The sequence below is a fragment of the Carcharhinus amblyrhynchos genome, chromosome 3 (genome assembly GCF_965287045.1).
Source record: "Carcharhinus amblyrhynchos chromosome 3, sCarAmb.v2.hapA, whole genome shotgun sequence".
In the NCBI taxonomy this organism is placed as follows: Eukaryota; Metazoa; Chordata; class Chondrichthyes; order Carcharhiniformes; family Carcharhinidae; genus Carcharhinus; species Carcharhinus amblyrhynchos.
In genome coordinates this window covers 100,375,838-100,383,517 of record NC_137326.1, presented here as the reverse complement: position 1 = coordinate 100,383,517, position 7,680 = coordinate 100,375,838, and positions in this window count along the sequence as shown.

The window sequence follows — 7,680 nt, the reverse complement described above, 5'->3', positions numbered from 1 at the left end:
ATGTAATCTCTCCAGACCTCTTCCCTATCCCAGACCTACTCTTCCTTCTTCCCCTTCAAAAGAACATAACTCTATCTTTGAATTCTGAAGAAGTCATTTTCAACTCAAAATGTTGAATCTGTTTCACTGTCCACAAACTGTCTCCAGGCTTACTGAATATTGTGAGCAATTTTGGGGCCCCTATTGAAGGATGTGCTAGCATTGGAGAGGGTCCGGAGGAGATTCACAAGCGTGATCCCTGGAATGAAAAGCTTGATGTTTGAGGAGCATTTGAGGACTCTGGGTCAGTACTCGATGGAGTTTAGAAGAATGAGGGGGGAAATCTCATTGAAACTTGCAGAATACTGAAAGATCTGGATAGAGCAGTTATGGGGGAGATGTTTCCATGAGTAAGAGAGACTAGAATCCGAGGGCACAGCCTCAGAGCAAAAGGATGACCCTTTAATAAGAACATAAGAACTGGGAGCAGGAGTAGGCCATCTAGCCCTTCAAGCCTGCCCCGCCATTCAATAAGATCATGGCTGATCTGTCGTGTCTCAGTTCCACATTCCCGCCCTCTCCCCATAACCTTAATCCCCTTGCCTATCAAAAACCTATCAACCCGCGTCTTAAATATATTTAGCAAGGCAGCCTCCACCACTTCAACGGGCAGAGAATTCCAGAGATTCACCACCCTTTGAGTGAAGAAGTTCCTCCTCAACTCCGTTCTAAACTGCCCCCCCTTTATCTTGAGGCTGTGCCCTCTAGTCCTACTGTCTTTTCTGAGCGGGAAGAGCCTCTCCACCTCTATCCTATCCATCCCATTCATCATCTTATATGTCTCAATGAGATCTCCCCTCATTCTTCTAAACTCTAACGAGTACAAGCTAGCTTATTCAGCCTCTCCTCATAGTTCAACCCCCTCAGCTCCAGTATCAGCTTAGTAAACCTCCTCTGCACTCCCTCCAAGGCCAAAATATCCTTGCGTAAGTGCAGCAACCAAAACTGCACACAGTACTCCAGCTGCAGCCTCACCAGTGCCCTGTACAGTTGCAGCAAGACCTCCCTACTCTTATATTCAATCCCCCTCGCTATGAAGGCCAGCATCCCATTCGCCTTCCTGACCACCTGCTGCACCTGCAGGCTGGGTTTTTGCGACTCATGCACAAGGACCCCGAGGTCCCTCTGCACCGTCGCATGTTGCAGTTTTTCGCCATCTAAGTAATAGTCCTTCCTACCATTATTCCTACCAAAGTGGACAACTTCACACTTGCCAACATTAAATTCCATTTGCCGGTTCCTGGCCCATTCGCCCAGCCTATCTAGATCCTTCTGCAGACTTTCCACACCCTCCGCACAATTTGCCGTTCCACCAATCTTGGTGTCATCAGCAAATTTTGACACCATATACTCAGTTCCCTCCTCCAGATCATCTATATAAATGGTAAATAGCTGAGGCCCCAGCACCGACCCCTGGGGCACTCCACTAGTCACCAACCGCCAATCCGAATAGCACCCATTGACCCCCACTCTCTGCCTTCTATTTGACAGCCAATCCCCTATCCACGTTAACACCCTACCCCCAAGTCCATGCCCTCTGACCTTCTGTAATAACCTCTTGTGCGGCACCTTATCAAACGCCTTCTGAAAATCAAGAAACACCACATCCACTGGCTCTCCTCTATCCACTGCCCTGGACACATCCTCATAGAACTCCAATAAATTCATCAGACACGACTTCCCCTTAACGAAACCGTGCTGCGTCTGCTCTATCAAACAATTCTCCTCAAGATGCCTCGCTATTTTCTCCTTGATCACGGATTCTAACATTTTACCTACAACAGACGTTAAACTAACCAGATGAGAAGGAATTTCTTCAGCCAGAGGGTGGTGAATCTATGGAAGTCATTATCACAGAAGGCTGTGGAGGCTAGGTCATTGAGTATATTTAAGGCAGAGATAGTTAGGTTCTCGATTGTTTAGGGGATCAAAGGTTATGGGGGAAAGGCAGGAGAATGGGGTTGAAAAACTGATCAACTGTGATTGAATAACAGAGCTGACTCAATGGGCCAAATGGCCTAATTCTGCTCTGATATCTTATGGTCTATTCCCAGCACTTTGTTTTTTTATAAGAATTGTTGCAGTACACGGGGCTCACCATGTTAGTGCTGGCTGCCTGCCTGCGCAAACAACTTAGCTGTCTTTTCCCATAGCCCTGAAAATCTTTCCTCTTCAGATCATTCTTCAATTTCCTTGTGAAAGCCATGATTGAACCTGCCTTGACTACCCTCTCAGGCAGTGAATTCCAACTACCTCAGAATGTATTGCAGAAAAAGAATTCTTCCTGTTTGCTCTGGTTCCTTTGTCAAATCCTTTTAATCAGGGGTCCTCTGGTTTTTGGTCCACCAATGTGAACCAAGGCAGATTCACAGGTCATGGCCTCCTGTGTTCAGCATCATTTTTGCTAACCCACCTCACAGAATCTGAAGACCAAAACCCATGCCTTGCATACACTCCCTTCACCCTCCGCATATGCTTTCTTCACTCCCACCCCTTGCACACACTCATTTCCCCCACTCATTCCTCCTCTCACATTCTCTTTTCACCCCCCTCTGAAGGCCAATGCCCATCCCTTGCACACTCTCTCTTTCTTCTGTGGTAATATAAGCAGGGCCTAGTTTTAAGGCTGATAAATTGGATATCCTAAATTAAAGAATTGGGCATATTAATATCAAACACAGTCTAATCATTGGATTAGAGGAGATCATTGCACCCCATTGAAATGCACCGGCCTATTGTTAGAAGCCCAGATCGCGCCAGACTTTCTGTCATTGACAGTTCCATGATGTGGGTATGCCGGCGTTGGACTGGCGTCACTTTTTATTGACAGTTCCTGCAGTTACCTTATCTGATAACAGATTAGCATAGAGATGAACACCTGGGGGCAGACCCTGGTGTCCTGTCAGGCAGACATCAAGAAACCCACTGGGTATTGGAACCTCCTCCTGGGACCTCATTGGCCAGAAGCCAGAGAAGTTCCTGGAAAGGCAAGCAAGCAGGGGGATAAAGGGACACATTTTAGACACACTAGGAGTGAAGACTTGATGAAGGAAGTGACCTTGACCATTTGGAAGACTGACCAGAGAAGAAAGGAAGCAAGCTGCCATCGAGATTTACCTTTGTAATGACAGACCAAAAGGACTCAAAGAATCGAGCCTGCAGTTTAACCAAACCATCTTTGCGGGTAGTATGCTTGAATCTGGGATATCCTCTTGTTTTATGTGGTAAATTTAAGGGTTAGTAGTGTTATTATTAATAAACTTGTTCAACCTTTACTTGTGTTCGTCCTTTGTCCATCTTGCAAATATAGGCACTGGGGTAAAACCTTGGAGTAAGTAAACTCCAAGGTTGAAAGTATCTGAGAATTAACAGGTAGAACACTTCAACCCACACATATGCTTTCTTCTCTCCCATCCCTTGCACACTCATTTCCTCCCACCCCCTCACACATTCTTGCTTCCTCCCACCCCCCTCACACTTGCTCTCTATTCCTGCCATCACCAACAATATAGTTGGAAATTATTCACTAACGCGTTGTTAAACAAGAAATTCTTGCCTACATCAACTATCTCTTCTCTGCCATACTATAGATTGAATAAGGTAACACAAGAACATAAGAACACATCCTAATTTCTGACCAGTAATCAGTGTCATAATATACATAGCTAATTTTAGATATAATGTGGTTGTTTCAAATAGGATAAACAAATGATTGACAAAAACTTCTGAGGTCTAAATAAACCTCAATATTCTTAGTGAATTTTGCTTAATATGGCTGTCTTGATCCTTATGAAGATATTTATTAGGTTGGGAAACCTAAAGAGGTCACAAAGCCTTGGTGCTGAGATTCTGTCCTATAGGTCATTGCCTTGATTTGCTTCTGCTTGCGCTAACACAAAGAAAGGACATTAATTGAAAAGCAGAATACATTGTTCTTTCTGAGAAAATGCAGGCCTGAAGTGGACAGACATGATCTCATTTCCCTGCAGAATATTTTTCTCTCCTAGAGTTAGTGGTGCACTCCTGTATACTACATCCTCACTACGATGGTGGTTACTTACTCCTTGAATACTTCCAGTAGCCAACTGCATCACAATACCAGGGGCACCTCCTCAAGTGAAGGCTGCTATCAGTTTCAGCTTGTTGCCTGGATACAAATGGGTCACCCAATCATGCTCTCTCACTCCTATGCAATCTACATTTTCATACAGCGGAATGGGGAGCAAGTGAGATGGAGGGGGAATGAGGTATGGTGAAGGACAGAGGATGAGAGAGTTAAATGCCTGCGATCCTAGTCCCCTCCACCATCGGCTAGGTATGTACTTCAAATTTCAGTGCTGTCCACACGATAGTTGTTCCTGCTTGCATGCTCCCTGATTCAAAAGCCCAAACACTGTCACTGTGCTTCCATCAGTCACCACGGGAAGGTTCTCTCCTATTCGATACTAATGCTGCTCAATATACAGAAGCTTGGCCACATGCAGCATCAGTAATGAGGTTCTGAAAGTGTGAATGTCTCTATTGTGCCTGTGCAGAACTAAGAGCTGAACCAGATTAGATAAGTCCCACCTATCTTTGCTTGGTTGGGAATAGTGATTTTGACTTTTCTGATGTGGATGGGTTTGCAATATATGTATGTACCTAATTATATGTGAACAACATGAATTAGAGTAAAAGCAAATATCTGCAGATACTGGAATCTGAAACCAAAAGAGAAAATGCTAGAAGATCTCAGCAGGTCTAGCTGCACCTGTAAGGAGACAAAGGAGCTGACATTGAGTCCAGCTGACTCTGAAAAGCTAAGAAGCATAGAAAGTGGGAGATATTTATACTGCAGGGAGAGAGAAAGAAAGATGAGTCATAGCCACGGAAACCAGGGAAAAAACACTTCTAATGTCTGTCCACAGAGATATTAAAGAGTGTGAATGGCCAAACAACATAGAAGCTAAAATGAGAGGGTAAGTTGTGACAGATGAAGATGTTTGGGGGGGAGGGGGGAAGAATGGATGGGACACAGGTAAAATTTAGAAAAGGGGGAGAAAAGGTAAGGGAAGGGGGATAAAGTTGGGGGAAAGAGTGGGGGGGGAAGAAAAATGAAAAAAGACAAGAAAGAAATAAAAGGCAGAGAACAGTAAAAAAATTAAACAAAATAGAATGAAAACAAAGGGGTCAAGGTGGAGTAGAGCAGTTAGATGAATTAGAGTATCTGCATTTTGGGGTCTGCTGCCTGGGCATTGTTTCATTGTAACTCTGCCCCAAGAACAGTTACATCTCAGCCAATCTATCCAAACCTCTTACGATCTTAAGCATATCTGTCAAACCACCTCTCAGATAGGTTAAGCTAGAACAAATCTATCTATCCACATCATTGCAATCCCTCAATCCTGGAACGATTCTTGCAAATATTTTCTGTACCCTCTCTAATGCCTTTACATCCTTCCTAAAGTGGAAGGCCAAATCATGGTAACCTGATGTCTTTCTTGTGATGGGGCTCACTAACTTGTCATAGTGCATTGAATTGACTATCTTTCCCAAGATCATCTCCAGTGTCATTGCAACTGCACCCATGTACACTCTCAGAGCATATTCCATAATTCACTTGCATCTTCTACATGGTGGAGATGCTTTGCAGAATCACAAGTAATATTTAGTTATTGACCTGCTCTACATGTGTGTGGCAAGGATGTTGATAGAGGGGGATTTGGTAATGCCATAGAATATCATCAAGCATCTAGGCTCTTTTGTTGAAGATGGTTTTTTTTTGCCACTCTTCAACCCCAACTTGGTCTGCTTCATTACAAGGAATTGTGCAAATAAAGCTGAATATTTATCAGCAATATTGTGTCCTTCTGATCTTATGATTCAAGGAATTTATCTCTGAGCAGCTGAAAATAGTTGGTTCCAGAATATTCTGTGAAGTTCCTGCACCAATATGTCCTCCAGACTTTAGGGCCTTAGCAGCTTTAAGGCATGGATAGCAATTAAAATCAGGAATTATTGAAACAACCATAATTAGCACAGCAGAATTATTTCAGAGGATTGTAGGGTGAGAGGAAATTATAGAAATAGAAAAAGGGTGAAAGCAGTCACTCAGCAATTACATAATTTCTGAAGTATTTCCATCTAATGTAAAAATATAGCAACCAATTTTTGAACAGCATGTTTCCACAAACAGCAATTTGATCATGACTAGATAATCTGTTTTGTAATGTTGATTGAGGGATACATTTCAGCAAGGATACAGGAGATTTCAAAATAGTGACATGGGATCTTTTATATCCACCTAAGGGGGCAGACAGGACCTTGGTTTAATGTCTCATCCAAAAGATGGCAGCTCCAACAGTACAGAAATCCCTCAGTACTGGATAGTCAGCCTTGATTTTTGTACTCAAGTCCTGGAGTGGGACTCGAATTCCAAAACATCAGACCTGAGAGGAGAGTACTACCAACTGAGCCATGGCTGAACATAGCAACTACCAGAGCAAACGCCAGCAAGTTAATATGAAAGGAACAACAGGAATTGTGACAATAAATTAATGGAGAATGGGCATCAGAAATTAATAGAGGTGGTGGAATTAATAAATTATGTAACAGGTAGTCAATTAACAGACTAGCAGGCACACTACCAAATAAATGACATCCAGTAAGTTAGTTAATTTCAGTTATAATTAGTAAATGAATAAACTTATACAGCCACATACCTCCAGTGCATCAATAAATGAAGAACAGCATATCAATAATTTAATATAGAAGTGCCTCAATTAAATGAAATAAATGATGCAGCAGTGAGCAACTGCAAACTGAAAAGGTTTATTGGCAGGTACTAATGAATTAATAACTGGATACATCAAATATTAAATGCATGGAGAAGCTGATTATACTTTGCCTGTGGCATATGTGAAAAGTGTCCATATTCAGGTATTTGATCAATTGCCATGACCCTTGACACAAAAATATACATTTGTACATGCATGTAAAAGCCCAACTCCTTTCAATGTTCTTCCGAACAGTCATGAATAAATAATTAATCTAAAACTGAAATTTTAAAAATCCTTTGATAGTAATTGCACAGAAATAGGGATAGGAATATGGACAAAATAAATACTTCCTAAACACTAAAAGCCCATGTTCCCATAAAATAAATATTTAATTTAAAAGCTGAAAAATTCACTTTTGAAACTGCAACACATTAAAATGTGTTTTAAACATCTCAAAAACTGAGAAATAAACTGGGGAAAATGCAATATAGACATGCTTACAATAATGTATTTCAAATTAGATCTCTGAATTATTAAGATCAAAAAAATCTACTCCACATAAGGTTGATATTTTGTGACATGCTTTGTCTTGAAGTAGATAGAGCTGGGTGGCATTCAAAACAGAAGACACCATGGATTGAGTTAGGGGAAAATCTAAATTTTGCTCAGAGTTAGATGGAGACAGAAAATGCAATGTAGAGTGGTTCTTTTCATCTGACATAATTGTAGAGGAGACAGGAATCTGGCAATTGGTATAAGGTATGTGAAATTTGCCTCTTTAATGTTTTCGTGGAATCTGTTGGCAATGCTGGGAAGAGAAAGAGTATAGGCCTACAAACACTGGTCCGAGAAAATCTCATGTCTGCTACAATTGGTTTGTGAT